This window comes from Rhagoletis pomonella, unplaced genomic scaffold (assembly GCF_013731165.1).
Source record: "Rhagoletis pomonella isolate Grant_MI unplaced genomic scaffold, Rhpom_1.0 Rhpom_scaffold_00003, whole genome shotgun sequence".
Lineage (NCBI taxonomy): Eukaryota > Metazoa > Arthropoda > Insecta > Diptera > Tephritidae > Rhagoletis > Rhagoletis pomonella.
Genome location: NW_023458557.1, coordinates 96,898,910 through 96,915,488, shown reverse-complemented (window position 1 = coordinate 96,915,488; position 16,579 = coordinate 96,898,910). Strand labels below are relative to the sequence as shown.

At 35.6% G+C, this 16,579-nt stretch overlaps 1 protein-coding gene across 1 annotated transcript in view; it reads right to left on the bottom strand.

Annotated features, from left to right (window-relative positions):
- LOC118735905 overlaps positions 1-1,292 on the bottom strand; it is a gene marked incomplete at its 3' end in the record, with an annotated part of 539,363 nt that extends 538,071 nt beyond the window's left edge. The window contains 1 exon segment of the mRNA XM_036465930.1: positions 749-1,292.
- Between the last annotated feature and the right edge of the window lie 15,287 nt (positions 1,293-16,579).

Here is a 16,579-nt window from a genome sequence, read left to right as displayed (position 1 = left end):
CTTTGACTGAAAAAAGCAAGCTCACTAATAAAACTTTTTAGAAATTTGTAGATACAAAGCACATTTACAATTATTAAATAATTAATTAATTATTACATTTTGTCTGTTTAAAATTTAATAAGCTTATTGTTTTTTTTTTTGTGTTTCAATACAAGTACACTATGTATGCTAAAACTAAAGCTTGTGTCTCCCATATCTGCAGTAAAAAAACGCAATGCATATGGCAATAAATATACAAAAAGAGATATTCAAACTTTACTGCATCGAAACGGTGTGCTTTTGCACTTGCATTCGAACTTTTGTATTTAAGTTTGGCACACACTTTGCAGGGATTTTTCTTTCCGTCTTCTTGTTTCTCTTTTTTTTTCGAATCACCAAACTACCGGTGCATGCAACGTACAAATACTTATTTCTAATGTATGTATTAGCTGCCATAGAATGTCAGATTAGTTTGTCGTAGACACAATTAAATATTTGCGAACTGCATTAAATACACGATGTACATTTGGCAGGCATTCAAAAAACTTTTAACATACTTTTGTGCGACTAAGTAGGCCAAAACTTCAATACTGGCACTCTGCACACACATACACAAAAAAAAACATGATGTACACATGCACGCACCTATTTATGTATGTATGTACATGCATTGCTCTTCATTAAAGCGCAATCTAACTAGTACAATGCGATTTTTCAACACTGAAGACCTAAAAAAGATAAAATTTCCAAACAAGCTTTCATTGCATACTTTTCAGCGTTAATGCCAACTGCTCCAACGATTCTGAGGACCTCAATTGCGGCACACATTCCTTAATGCCGTTTACTTTCTTTTAATACTACGCAACGAAATGTATGTACTATGTGCTTCACTAGACGCACGCACACGCGCCAACAAACAAGACGCTCGTAAAATGCCGCGCACTACAGGCACGCACTTCTGTTTGTAATCTCATTTAAGCGCTGCCTAATGAAAGGCAATGCTTTAATTGCTACACACAACTTTAACGCCAACTGCCGGACGAAGCCAGCAAACAATGCAAAAAGGGCAAAAATTCACGCCAACTAGTTAACTGACTTGGACCTGCGAACGAACGTCCACTGTCCTTTTATTTGTTGTTTTTTGTATGCTTTTGTTTTTGTAGCAACTATTGTTGCGCCCGAAAGCCTGTCTGCTTGCACACACATGCACACTCACAGAACGAACACTTTGGTAGATGTCTGCTTACGCGTGCACTCGCATTGCTTTTTAACACACACACACGCAAGTGCAACGAGACGTTTTGCGACCGTACGTCAACGCAGACACGATAGAACTAAACGCAATGCGTACCAGCTATAGCACCTAAAAGTCGGCATCAAAACCATAATTTCCTTCGCTGTAATCAAAAGCAGACGAAATGTTCGTAGCACAAAAAAAAACGACGAACTATGAAACGAATGAATGTTGGGTGGCTGTGACATTTAACAGCGTACAGCATCCAAAATGATGCTGTATAGTTACATAGAATTTAGCAGAGAATGTTAGTTAAACAGCGGCAATAACTGGAGCACATTGTTGAGTTTCAAATGTTGACTGCGATCCAGTACGAGTCCGAAGTTATCATTTCTTACCACAATTTATTGGAAATCGATCTCCTAATCCAAAAACTAGTAAAAAAAATAGTAGCCAAAATGTTTCCATCGTTGCCCCCCGAAGGCTGGACAGTTCAGTAGAAAGTATTCATAGGATTCCACCTCATCTTCCTCTTGACAGCTGATACCTGCATCCTTTAAGATTCCTAGTCCTATGGCGTGAATACCAATCGGATAATGCTCTGTTAGAACCCACACCACCAGCGAGATCTGAGGCTTTGCAAGCAAGAGGAGCTGCTTTGATTGCCATGGGTCTACCCCAGGAAGGATCTGGCAATTGCGCATGTCCTAATGTTAGTCTAGCCCTCATCGAGCTCACACGAAACCAATAATGTATCCAGAAGAGCAGAGGAGTCCCTAGTTGCTCCGTTGATAACATTTTAAGGGAGCCTTTCCTTGCCAGATCATCAGCCACGCAATTTACCGCGATGTCACTAGGACCGGCACCCAAACAAGACTTATTGAATGGATTGATGGAGAGGACAGACATTTCCTTACAGATATCGAGCACACCAACCTAATTGTCGTCTCACTCTTTAGCAGTGGGTATACCGCTTATTTGATGTAGCTATTTCCGCATGAAAGGCACTGCAGAAGTCTGGAAGCCTGAACATATTTTTGTAGGTGAGTTCCTGACAGAAGACACCTTCACCAACCCTGCCTCCAAGTTTTGATTCGTCCGTGATGAAGTCTACCGCTCCCCTCTTGCAATAACCCCGCCCAAGTAGAGAAGCAGCTACTGGAAGCCATTTCGGAGGAGCAGTAATCTGTCTGTTCAAGGACGAATTCAAAGTCGTCCCTATTTTCAGTTCCTCCAGAAGGTTGTTTACAACCGAAATCCAGAGAAACGGAGAGAATATTACCTGGCGGAGTGTTCCTATTGACTTTATGCTGAGTGCAGGCGCTCCTCCACTCCGCCACGACATGCTTATGAAAAGACTTTACTATTGCCTATGGAATGACATTGTTCGATACCCGCCCAATATCGAGTAGAGCCCCTACTGCATAATATTTGTGAGTGAAAGCTTCTTCTATCCACTTTACTAATGTGTGCAGGGCGCTATCCACCGATCTTGCCTTACTATTACTTACAAAATAAGCAAAATGTTACAAGCAGAATTTATTTGGAGGTTGGGTTGAAGTCTGAAGGTAAGCCCAGATAAGACTGAGCTAGTTCTCTGTACTAAGCTTATATGAAAGGAAAGTATTGTGCATCCAGGCTGCAGCAAGCTGTTATTTTCCCAAAGGTGGAAATACTTAGCAGCTCTGGCAAAGTTCATGAACACCAGTGAGAAAGAATTAGTAATGAGTAATGTTATACTATCACAACCTATTGTTGGCTAGGAAAGGAACTGCTCTCCACACATTTCCACTTTTTCTTGGTGTTTTCATACGAATTGAATCACAAAACGGTCGGTATAGGAAGCTTTTTAATGGCAGTACAGTTACAAGTATCGACTCTACAAAAGTTTCGGAGAGATTTTCTAGACACTTACTGATATCGGATTTATTTAAAAATTCTGCAAAACTTATTTGGAACCAGCAGCCGGATTCCAACATTCGCTATCGCTAATTTTGATCACCAAACATCTCCAAAAGAATAGAAGATGCACCACATCTAGTTAGAAGCCCCTCATTCTGCAAGTTTTGGTTGATTACGCATCGCATCTGTTACTTTTCCATGTTGCATACTTTTAGATTCAGCAGCATATCAAAGTAAGCCTAGCTCTGTTATCCAAATAACATAGCTCCGCAGTTTAACAGTTCCAAACTAAATAAATTGTGGATCCCAATTCACAGCATGCTTTTAGGCGCTCATGGGTTACAAACTCTCATAAAATTACTCTCAATTACGCTGCTTACTGCGCGCTCATCTCACACACCCTTTCAGCGGTTAAACAGATTCAGCTGCTGCTTTTACATTGATATTCCTGCTGTTGCTGCGGCTGCTGCTGCTGAACGCCTTAAAGCATGCCACAAGTTATTGGCTACTTTACGCGTTAATACATAACAAACATTTATTAATTGCAGTAGCTCTTGCTTTCTTTGCAACGATTCTACGAAAGAATACATGTGTAGATACAAATATACATAAGTGCTCGGACTTAGGGAAGGTTTTATATATGGATCTGTGACTTCCGACGTTGGTCATATGAAGTCAAGCATTTCTTTTCCCAGCCACTTTTTAGATTTTGTACAAACCTTTCGTCTTTGCTTTTACTGCTCGCTTACTATGTGACTGGGTCAACTAAACACGTTTGGTATGACATCGCCGGGCTACAACATAAAATGCTACGATAGAGTTTAGCAACAATAGATATGTATATTGTATCGGATGTAGTAGAGGGCAATAACTCCGAGTGTGAACTTACACAGCTCATTGGGTTCTACGATAATATACGAATCAGAGAGATAGCACTTCGGTTGTGAGCCCAAAAATTTTGTGTAGCAAAATTTTTTATATTCATATAAGGTATAAGAATAAACTAGTGAACCCGCATGGCGTTAAAAAGCCCTAAAGTTTAATTCAGAAACTATTGCAAATATTAGTCAGCTCTATAAGTGAACCAAATGCCAAATTTCATCTAAATCCGTGCAGCCGTTTCCGAGTGAAGAGTGGTCTCGCATAGTGTCAGTCTTTAATATCATCAAATTCCAAATCACCCTGTACTGATAAAAAGTCTAACTATAAAAATTAGAATCCTATCGCACAGGTCTTTACTTCGACCTCACATATTTGAAACTCGAAAGAACGGTGCAAATCTACTGACCTTGACACTCATATTTTAATATTTCGTAAATCTTGGATAGAAATCCTTGTCAAACTAAAATCTTCTTACGTCTCTTTCGCCTCACATTATGATAAATATTTCAATTGAATTATGAATTAAGTTGAATATGATTTTTCAAAACACGTGGCAACCCTCCTAATTAAACGTCAGAAATAAAGCCTTTTAAAACCCATTTCGATTGATATCCATATTTTAGTAATCTTTCTAAGTAATTTGAATGTAACTTTTTAAACAGGTGGCAACCCCCTTCAAACATAAATGTTCAAACTAAAGATTTCTTAACACTCTTTCGTTAGACACTCGTATTTTAATATTTCATGTAATTGATATATATGTATGTAAGTTAATTAAATGCAACTTTTCAAACAGGTGGCAACCCTCCTCAACATATTTTCAAGCTAATACCTTCTTAAATAACCTTCGTCTGACATCGTGATACATATTCTACTAAACTGATGAATTAAGTTTAATGTTATTTTTTGAAAATGTGGCAACCCTCTAAATATAGTTCAGAAATATAAAGCCCATTTGGAGTGATACCAATGTTTAGGTAATTTATTAAACTTATTAAATAATTTGAATTAAATTTTTTTTAACGGCTGGCAACTCTCTTTAAACACCTCAAAATAACTTCTGTTACCTAATTCCCTTAATTGAAATTGAATTTAATTTTTTAAACAGGCGGCACACCTCTTACAGTAGTTAAGAAACAAAAGCTTTTTAAACCCATTTCGATTGATATTCATTTTGTAACAATTGATTTAACTTTTTAAATATTTTAAACTTCATTTTTTAAAAGGTGGCAACTCTTCTCGAAAAAGTAAAACCTTATTGCACATCTACAGCTTAAGCCATTTAATTTGACATTTTCAAATCGCGCGAAAGGTGCGGATCTGATGGCACTGGTAATTAAATAATTTGAGTGTAATTGTTTAACAGGTGGCAACTCTTTTCAAAAAGGTAAAGCTTTGATGCAAATCTTCAACCCAAGGCATTTAATTTTACACCTCATTTTTGAAAATCGAACGAACGGTGCGGATGTGGTGGCATTTACTATTAAATAATTTGAGCTTAATTTTTTACAGGTGGCAACTCTTTTCGAAAAAGTAAAACCTTATTGCACATCTATGATAGATATGTATGAATAGCTTTCTACTTCTACAACATTTTAAAACTTTACGAATTAAAGTTTATTCGAGCACCTTCCTCCTTTAACTAACTCAATAGTTGTGACTTGTGCATGCTAATTGATTCAAAAACAATTTTTCGCCCATCAAAAAAAAAGAAACTCTACCCACCTTGACATGCTATTCGCACATCCGTCCAAGCATTACTTGCAAATAAATACCTGTACTAAGTATAATTAATGGCATAATCAGCGTACAACTTCTGAATGAGCACATCACCCGCAGCAATCGAATAAAATCTCACGCCCCTGGTTACACGTGCTTGTCGCAAAGTAAAGCCACAAGCAAACAAACATGTTGCACATATCAAACAAACATGGATAGGAAAGTGGCAATGGCAAAGATACAGCAAACAAATCATTCGTGTCCAGCTTGAATATAAACAAAACACTCGCCGTCTTCATTCCTACACTCATCCATCTCGTTGCATTCAAGTGGATTTTAGTTCGTCACGCACACGTGCGCAGCAACAATTAACTTTACAACATACAACCACAGAAAGTGGCAATAAAAGATAAATAATGTACAACAACAACTAACAAATCTTGGCGCCAATCAGTGAATAGACTTAATGAATGAGAAAAATCATTAGTGGGAAGAAAACACGAAAGATTAAGTGAAAGTAAGCACAAAGAAAGGAAACGAAAATCCTAAGAAATAATGAGTAATAGCATGTCTTCTGTGTATACGCTTGCATATGTACATACATACATACATACATACATACATACATAGACTGCGACGAAACAATCACTACAAATTATATATATATATATTTTTTTTTCATTTCATTGGCTCAGACGCCTACTTCAGCACTATTTAAATAGCATGAATAAGTACTGAGGGTAGCGTCAGATTTTTCTATTGTCAAACAATTTAGGAATGTTTCGTTATTCTTGCACCAAAAAAAAAACAACTTTGGCAATGAATTACACAGAGAAAATAGTACGTTCCCATGGCGCGTAATTACGCTTCGACTTACGTAATTCGCCATACAAAATTTTGTGAGCCAATTAATTAATTTTTTTGTTTCAATCTCAATTACCTTTTACATTACGAACAAATCGTTGGCTACCCAAATTTGTATCGGAAATTTATTGAAATTAGCTATAAAACGAAAACGAAAGAGTAAACCAAAACGAGGAAACCAAATGAGCAAAAGTTTATTAACCCAAATTCAACCCAAGGGCGGGGTGGCACCTGTTTTAAGGTTAAAGCAGTTAAACATGTCCGTCACTCGAAGCAGGCTCATTACGATAGGAAAACGGCCAGTAGGGTCCTTTCCAGGACTGGAGACCTTTCAAAAGAACAGCTAATGTAGAAAGAGGCTAGGTGAGTAGGATGGGGGAGGTGGTAGTATCCAGCTTGGGTAAACGGGTGGGCACTGCGCCAAAGAGGGAATGATCTGCTAAACAGGCAGGGGAAAGGGTCGCCAAAAAACCGAAAATAGGTGGCCATTGATGCCCTTCCTTCAGAGACGTTGTAAAGGATTGCGGTGAGGTACTGGCCATCATCGACAGAGGGGATGATGAAGGGACTATCCTTAAAGGGACTATCGGTAGAGAAAGCGACAGCCGAGATCTATCTCCATGTCGTGGCGGAAAATCTCGGACCTCCCTCCTCCCCTTCGTCGTGATTCCGGCTGGTATCAAGGCAGAGCAAAACTCATCGCCTGCGATGATAATAGGTCAGCACAGCTTTACCGGTTGGCCGTAAGTAAAGTAGGTGAGGTTTGGCCGGGGGCCAAGCTCGAGGCTGTCAGCAAGGAAGAAATTCCTAGTAGGCCTAAGGCTCGGGTTTGGATCCCGACCAAGCCGGCGGAGCCGGAAAGATAGAGGAGATCATCAGATCCTACATCAGGGACCTAACAACCCACAACTGTAAGGTAGGGTAAATCGAGGAGCCGGTGGAAGACAGAAAGCCTCAACGGTATTGCTGATCCTCTGCCCCGCTGGTGCAGAAACAATGGGTGGTTAGATTCGGGTTTGTTGACGCAACCATTCGGATATACCGCAGCGACGAGCTAGCTTTGGACCTTAATGAGGAGAGCGACAGAGCCGGCGTGCACAGTGGTGGTAAAGAACGGTTGCCCAGCAGCAAATGTCCAACCGACTCGGTTTGAAGCTGCTATTCTATGAAGAACAAGACCTCCATATTAGGTACTTCTAACTCTTTTTTAACCTTTAAGTATTTCAACAAATGGCTAACCGTATTTAAAAATTTAAAAACTACCTATTAATTTCTGATATACGCATGTATCTAAATACATATAAATATATATATATATATATGTTTGTACATTACCACCGAAATATTTTAGAAAAATATTAAGGTTCACGTGAGCTGGACCGATTGAAAACACCTCCAAAAATGGAGTTTTTAATGAATAAAAATAGTTTCTTAAAGGATTTTTTGAGAAAACTCCACTTAGATGACAAAACTGATTAAGTTTAAAAAATCTGCATAAATATATTAAAAATATTTTAACGCAATCATAATAATAAGAACATTGACGTTGTATTTTTTTACTTTTTCGAAGATTGCTCTAAGAAAAAATTTAATAACTTGGCCAAAACTGTGCCGATTTAGACTTATGAGCCATCAGTGGTAAGGTATTTTCTCATCCTTTATAGTTCTTTACAAAAAAACTCATTCACGTCCAAATTTTGTTTTTCACAAATATCAACACATCTTAATATAACTTGGATTGACTCACGTTCATCTCAAATTTCTCTTTCATAATTTGAATGAGTTTATTTGCAAAGGAATAAAAAAGTGAGAAAATACCTTTCCAGTGATACCTCACGAGTCTAAAATGGTAAAGTTTTGGCTGAGTTATTTATGTTTTTCTTAAACCAATCTTTGAAAATTTTCAAAACCAGCAAAATCTCATTATTCGGATTCCGTTGAAATCTTTTTTTAAATATTTTTAAGCAAATTTTTTCAGCCTAAACTGTTTTGTCACCTGACTTAAAAAAAAAAATTAAAAAAAACTATTTTATTCGTTAAAAACTTAATTTTTGAGGTATTTTAAAGCCGGTCCAGGTCACGTAAATCTTAATATTTTTTCAAAACATTTTTGTGGAAGTCTTCAAATATAATATATTTTATAATTCGAATGGAAGAACAGTGCCGATCTTTTTTTTTTTGTATGGGGAGTGATGCAATCTAATGTACATATATGCTCAATTGAAAATGTTCTTAAAAAACCTTCTTTTGATAACCATATTGTGATATGTAAAACTAGTATTGAAGTTTAAAGGTGGCAACCTGGCATAAATAATTTGTTTTTCAACAAGTGTTTTTTATACACTCATTCTAAGAAGGTCAAAAATTCAGCTGACAAAGAAGGCAAGATTAGGTATTTATTTAGTTAAATTCTCAGTATAAAACGAACATTTCTCCATAGTTAAGTAGAACTGACTTTCATCTTTTCGCCATTTTATGAATATTTTACTGCATATTTCTGCTAAACTTATTGCGTTCTTATTCTCATACTTTCCAACGCAATCAAAAATTGATTTCAAACATCCCCTTGTTATTATTTTACAACGAGGTACAACAACTTCTAAAATTCCTTTTACCTAGTACATAAATACTTCCAAGAAAATGAAATTTATCGAAGAAATATCGAAACCACTTCAAGCACTTGCCTTGCTAAATCTTGAAAAATAGTACATACATAGCGCTTTTACCTAAACTCTGCAACAGCAATACTCACAAACAAACAAGCGCCGACATGCACAAACCTTAAAAGGCCTGCTGCATAGGCAAATGAAAATGAATGCAAGCGACCCCAACAAATACTAAACAACAAAAGCAACGAAATTGAGTGCAAGTGAGACTCCAATTACAGCTAATTGACGACGATTGGAGCACCCGAGCCACTCTCGTATTCAAATATGTATGTACGTATGCATGGATGTATGTGCGCAGCAGTAAACAAAATTGTTACAGCAATGCATATTTATGAATACAATAAATAAAATTGGCCTCTGGCCTCTTGCAAATAGTATGTATGTAGTTCGATCATTAGTTGAAACTCACCTGAATTTACCCAATTCTGACTAAAATGCACAATCGTTTTTTCACAAACAAAAAATAACAAAGCAAACCACAAACAACACACAATGAAGACTCACGGCGCGCACAATCACTGCACCGAAGACCGAACTACTTCCCGACTGCGCGAACAACTTTCATAGAACACGGCATGAAAGGCAAATAAACACTGATGTCGAGTGGAGTTTCGTTTGTCTGCGTCACCTACGCTTGATTTGGTTGCGCAGTGTTGCCGATTACCCTTTTAAAAGTGGGAAGAGTTTTTGCTCGAGAAGGAAAATAAATGTGAACTAGGAACAACTTGAAAAGCAATGAAGGCAAATATTCTTTATTTGAAGTGTTTGGAAAGAATTAATTTTGATACTAATTTAACAATCAAATTTTCAAATATTCATCGTTTATCCTTTTGTGATTTCATTGGCAGCCTTGAAACTTTTGCTTTGCTATCAAAATTTGTATTGATCATCATCTAACAAAACCCGTGTAACTTTATGAAATATAAAATTATAAAAATTCTGAAAAACTCCAGGTAAGCGCCAGATTTACACTAAACATTTAGCCAACGAACTTTAAATAAATAAAAATAATATCGAAATCATTTAAAATTTTTATGAAGCCCTTACTGCTATTAAAATTCCATAGGATTTTTAAGCACACTTTCCTTTAAATCCCTCATTAACAGCACTTAACTCATTTGCATTTAAAAACTTCAGTTTTAAATCAAAAACTTGTACATGTTTTTTATTTTTATGTTTTTTTTTTTTGTTTTCCTTGAAACGCTTTTTCTGGGAACAATTTTAACAAACATATTTTAAGTTTATATTTTCATTTTTATTTATCATCATGTTCAGCAAAAAACTGCTAAGAATATCGTAAATTTATTCAGCAAGCGAGAAAATGTGTTTGAAAAACGAAAAGTTTGCAAAGTTTGTCTTCGCATAAACGGAAAATTGCTAAGTAAAAGTTATTGCACTTTATTTGTTTTTCGCGCATACACTTAGCTCGTCCTACTTACTTATTTCGTTGCAATGGCGGTTTTACACGCTTTTAGATGCTATTTTTTTTGTTTTTATTTCGGTATTGACAGTTTCCACAGAAGAAACAAACAACAACAATTGTGTAATGTTTTGTCACATACCCATACCAGGAAAATGCACTTCTTAACTTTGACGAAAAGTAAATTGTTTTAAATAATTTATTAAAGAATATTGTCGAAGAATGGTAAAGAAAAGCGGTTGCGACAATGTTTGGATGTTATGGATATGATTAGAGCAGAGCTACCACTACATCCGCGCTATTACGCTCTGCCTTAGTGTGTATCAGCAAGGGTGTTCGGTTATTCGACTTTTTTACAAAACCGGTTTTGAGGTTTTCGAAAAATCACAATTTGAAAATAACCGGTTCCCGATTTTGAAGTTAAGAAAAAACCGGTTAAAGCAGTTTTCTTTTTATGTTGGTATGAAGTCATTACCAAAAATTACAATAAAACTAATAACAGTAAACATAACTTTTATTTACAAAAGAGCAATGCAAAATAAGTTCAAAGTTTTTTTAGATCAAATGTAAAACCAATAAAAATCAGTGCAAAACTCACGTTTGGTCTTCTTTTAACTTTTTTAATGCTTTAGTGCATTTTTTCTGACTTCTTGGGATTGAGTATTAGGGCCCAGCAATTTAAAAAAGGGTTTTTAAATAGCGGTGGACCCTCGGCAGGTTATTTAGGAGTTTATTGAGAGGTCAATATTTTTATGAAATGAAATAAACCGATTTGTTCGATAAAAAAAAAACCGCCTATGGTTATCTAAAAAAACCGGTCAATCACCCTAGTATGTTCATTAAACAAAAGAAAAATTATTTATATAGTTCTAATGTCGGACATACAATGGGCATTAAATTCCAAGTAATTTTTAGCAAAAAAAAAAACCGACTTCAACTCTCATATAAAAAAAAAATATATATATATATCTCATGATCCGCTGATCGGATCTTAACCAGATTAGTATGGGACCACCTCTGAGACACTACCTTTCCGATGCAAAAAGAATTATCGAAATCGGTTGACGTGGTCCAAAGTTATGCGGTAACATACATAAAAAAAAAAAAAAAAAAAAAAAAAAAATATTCCGACGAACTGATAACCTCCTCCTTTTTTGGAAGTCGGTTAATAAAAGCAATGTGTTCTCCAGTTACTGCCGATATTCGGCGGCTTTTCTATTTTTTTTTAAAGGTCCCAAAGATTTTTTTCGGCTTAGTTTTAGTCCCGGTCCTTATGTGTATAGTATACGTATTCGTTCTTCGCATTCAGCTTGTGTTCGTTTTAGTCATCCTCTTCGTATTCTTCTTCGGAATGCTTCACTATCAATATTTGTATTATTCTTTGAATTCGTGATCATATTCTTCTTCGAATTTAGCTCCGACTTGGTCGTCGCATTCGTCTACCAAGTCATCTCCATATTCGCTTTCGTCTTCGCCGTCGGATCCTCTTCATTTTCACATTTGTCTTCGTATTAGACTTCGGCTTGACATTCGTATTGGTCTTAATCGCTGTCTTCGTAATGGTCTTGGTTGTTGTCACCTTCGTATTCATCCTCTTCTTCGTATTCGCCTTCGCCTTCGTCGCCTTGTTCCGGTATTCGTCTTTATATTCATGTTCTTACTCGTATTCGTCTTCGCATTTGTGTTCATATACTTCTTCGTATTTGTCTTAACTCTCATCTCTTTAGTATTGGGTCTTTGTACATATTTGCTTTGGTATATTCTTCGTACTCGTCTTCCTACTCGTATTTACATTCGTGTTCGTATTCGAGTTTCCTCATCGTATTCTCATTCGTATACGTAATCGTCTTAACCTCAATTTAATCCTAGAAAGCTTAGCCGATTTTCCGTTCATAATTTTAAACATTTCGATTTAAATCGAAGACATGTCTTGGTCAATAAATATTTGTGATATGATTTTTAACTACGACAAAAGATCCAGTAAGTAACCTATGGTAACATTCCTTCGCCGGTAGTCATTAATACTAGACTAAGGCTCCCACTCTTTTGCAGATTTAGTAGATGTTGCAACGAATTTTTTTCCAGTATAAGTATGCCACAGTTAGAAGAGATATTTTGCTTTTTAAAGCAATCGTTTCTCTACTTACAATAGTTCCCCTCTTAACTTCAACAATTTTCACACCTATAAAGCTTTTAAGCACAAAAATACCTCTAATAGTCACCTGCTTAAAAGACAACTTGAACCACTGCAAATGCAGTCCTATACTTACCCAGCGTCAGAGTGTCACAGAGAGCAATTGTTGAGGATTTGCAATAACAAACACAATCTACTCCAATGCCATCATATAAGAAAAACACATTCAAACGCACATATTTAAACAAATATCCTTACCGATGTATATGTGCGTGATAATGCCAATAAATGGATATGAATATGTATGTACAATATATACTCGTACTTATGTACATATGTACGTATGTATAGTGCTTATCATAACTTTGCGACACTCGCATATTGGCAAGATTTGACCATTTATTTTAATATTCTTTAAGTTTAATTATTTGTTTATAAAAATATAGTATATTCTTTAACAAAAACCATATAAAACTTAGTTTTGGTCTTTGTGTAACATTAGAAGAATCGACAAACTTTCGTACAAATTTCCAGCTTTTTAATTCATTTTTTTTAGAAAGATATTAAATTTTAGTACAGTAAAGTGCTAGTTTAAAGTAGCTGCGACTTACCGTTGATTTTTGGCATTTTTTTTTTTTTTTTACCATATCTGTGATTTTCTTCCATACAAAGTAAGTTCGACGATTTTCAACAGGACAAATTCCCAAAAATCAAAGGTACGTACTACGTATTGAGTGGGATACAAAACTGCATACTAAAAATCTTTCTAAAAAATCGAATTAAAAGGCTGGAAATTTTTAAGAAATTTTATTGTTTTTTATTGTTGCAAAGAAGGTTCAAACTCGGATTGCTATGGCTTTTCGACAATAATTTGCTATATTTTTATAAAAATTAACATTAAGAAATATTACGATGAATGGTCAAATCTTGTCTTTATGTGAGTGTCGTAAAGTTGTGGCAAGCACTATGTATATATGTATGTAAGTAAGTAGTATGCACCTACATTGTGAAAGTACTATCTTTGGCCATTCGTCCATGTTGAATGCATCGTAGTCGTCGTCGCATACTGCATTTGGAACGTGCTGCAGGTTGCCGCAGCTGCTACTGCTTTACATTGTTGTTGCTACACAGCCAACTGGATACATAGTCGCCAAACATTGCGGTTGTTACTGTTTTTTCCGGTTCTTGGATAGGATTTTATATTTTTGCGAGTTTATGGTAGTTGTTTTTGTGGTATTTGTTGCTAGTTATTTCTTATGGATTTGGCTTTGCTGCATGCATGTCAAATACTAAGCCACAGGCTCGCCTACACATAAACGTGCAGTTGCTCTTGAGTACGTATGTATGTATGTATTTATATAAGTATATATGTATTTGCACTTGAGTTGTCTTAGGCATACATATGTATGTACATATTTATGTAGGGTGTATGACTACCGTTAAGACCTATTTACAAGAAAAGCTGCAATTAAAGTTTATTTTATAATTTATATAAAAATATAAGTAGATATATTTTTGAGTAGTACCTGGGCCATTTACCTATATGAAAAAGTACATTGAAGATATTTAAAGAACAAAAACTCTAAAAATAGAAGAGATCTGTTCCTAAAATCCCATTGTCGCCTGTACGAAAAGGTGATTTATACTTCGATTTACCTATATGAAATTCATAGATGCCGCGTTTGGGCTACCGATGGTATGCAAAGATCCTTGGCTCTACGCTTCAACTTAATAAGAAAAACATCCGCTTCAATTTCAATCGAAATCTCAATTGATTTAAAATCTCTTTCCACTAGCATAGTAGGCGTTACGGTATAAAAAGCTATATTATTTCTTACATTTCATCACGTACGCACGTAGGCAAAGGTGCCACATAAAGCGATGAAAATACTGTTTGTTTCGAAAAATATTTTTGATCAGCTTGTCGGCTTAAATGTCAGCATGTGCGTGGTTCCTCTAATTGTTATCTTTGTCTGTTCGCATAGCATTTTTATTTACACAAATACTTGAAATTCATGCAGTTGGCAACTCAGTTTCGTGCAATTTATTTACTTTGTTCTTCAGCTGCTGCTCCTGCGTCGTATTGCACCACACTTCGCTGATGGGAAGACAGAGCTTTCAAATAAGCACATTAGAGCGGGTCAATCCGTATGGGAGATTTTTTCGACTATGCGCGTTTAGCACAGAAGTATTCTACTTGTAGTTCTAAGCAAATTTTTCGAATAAACCATGGGTCTAAAATCAATTAGGAGTTTTCCAAATTACCCAAATAGTTTCTTAGCATTTGCTGTAGTTTTGAAAAGAAGAGATTAAATTTTGTTTAAAAGCATGCTATAAGGACCTTTTTGGGCATGAGCAATCCATTTCTCCACTTATCTTTTTCTTCAAAATTCCACCAGAGGGCGCAACAGTGCAAATTTTCAAATTTTCTTCGAAACCTATTTTCGCAATTTGGTAAACTCCAAATTGATCTTGGACCATTGTCTCTTCGGCAGATTTGCTTACAGTTACACGTAGAATCTTCCTATGCTATACGCGCATGTCAAACAATATGGACCCGTCCTAATGTATGTACATACATATGTATGTATTTTAATATTTTACGTAACTTACATATTTATAAATTAAGACGAGATTTTTAAATGGTTTTTAAGTTGCCAGCAAAAATATAGAAATATCAAAATTAAATTTCGTCTGCCTATTTGCAAATGCCAATGCATAAGACGGATTTAAGAGATCTGATCACAGCACAAATATTTGTTTGAACTAAAATAGGCACAAATAAACAGCGCCATCTAAAACTAACAAAATTTCTTTCAAATCAATTGGGTGGTTTCAGAAATTAGCGAAAAAAATTTCGTTGAAAAATAGATAAAGTAAATAGAAAATCTAAGGAAAAAATTGTTGATGAAAATAAATAAATTTACCCTATCACGTGGGAACCAATGATATTTACTTACAAAATTTCATTCAAATCGGTTGGGCTATTTCGGAGATTAACGTAAACAAACAAAGTCATCAGTGCATCCATGGGCTTTTCCTCAGTAGCCTCACCATTTTCAGGAGCCACCGAAAGATTCACAAGTGCAAACACCGTTCACCACCAAAAATTTTAAAAATTTCTGTTCTACAGCTTTTTCTTACGAAACATGTACCTTGAAACCAAATATTGCCCTCACATTATCTCCCTTATGGAATCGACGAATAAGTTTTACTTCTGGCTCGCGCAAACAGTTGCAAGTGTGGTTTTTCCACTCTCATTTACTTGCCAGTTAAATTTAGCCTCCTTGTCACGTTCACACAGAGAATTGCATGTTTAATGTGTGGGTAGCCAAAAAACATATGCGTCTTAAGCTGCGGTAGAATAGTGAGAGATTTTTTCTGGGATGCGTATGAACGAACCATCAGCTTTTATACTCGTAGTATAATTCAAGGCGCTTATAGTTAATTTTCGAAAATTTATTTAATTTCATTATTTTATAAACTCTTTTTGAATATTAGTCCGCATACAAAAATGTACAAGTACATGCTGTATACTTATAGTAAGTACCAAAAATCGCGTAAAAATAATAAATAATTTCAAACAAGAAAGACTAGAAAATATGATGAGCGTATTTTTAAGTAGAAATATCAGCCTAAAAGTAGAACTTACAATAATACTATATTGATTGCAGCCATAAATATTTATAACTTTAGGATGTTGCATTGATGTGGCACTTTGAAAAAAGCACAAAATGCAAGAATAAAAAAATATTGAATTACTAAAAGGTAAAAAA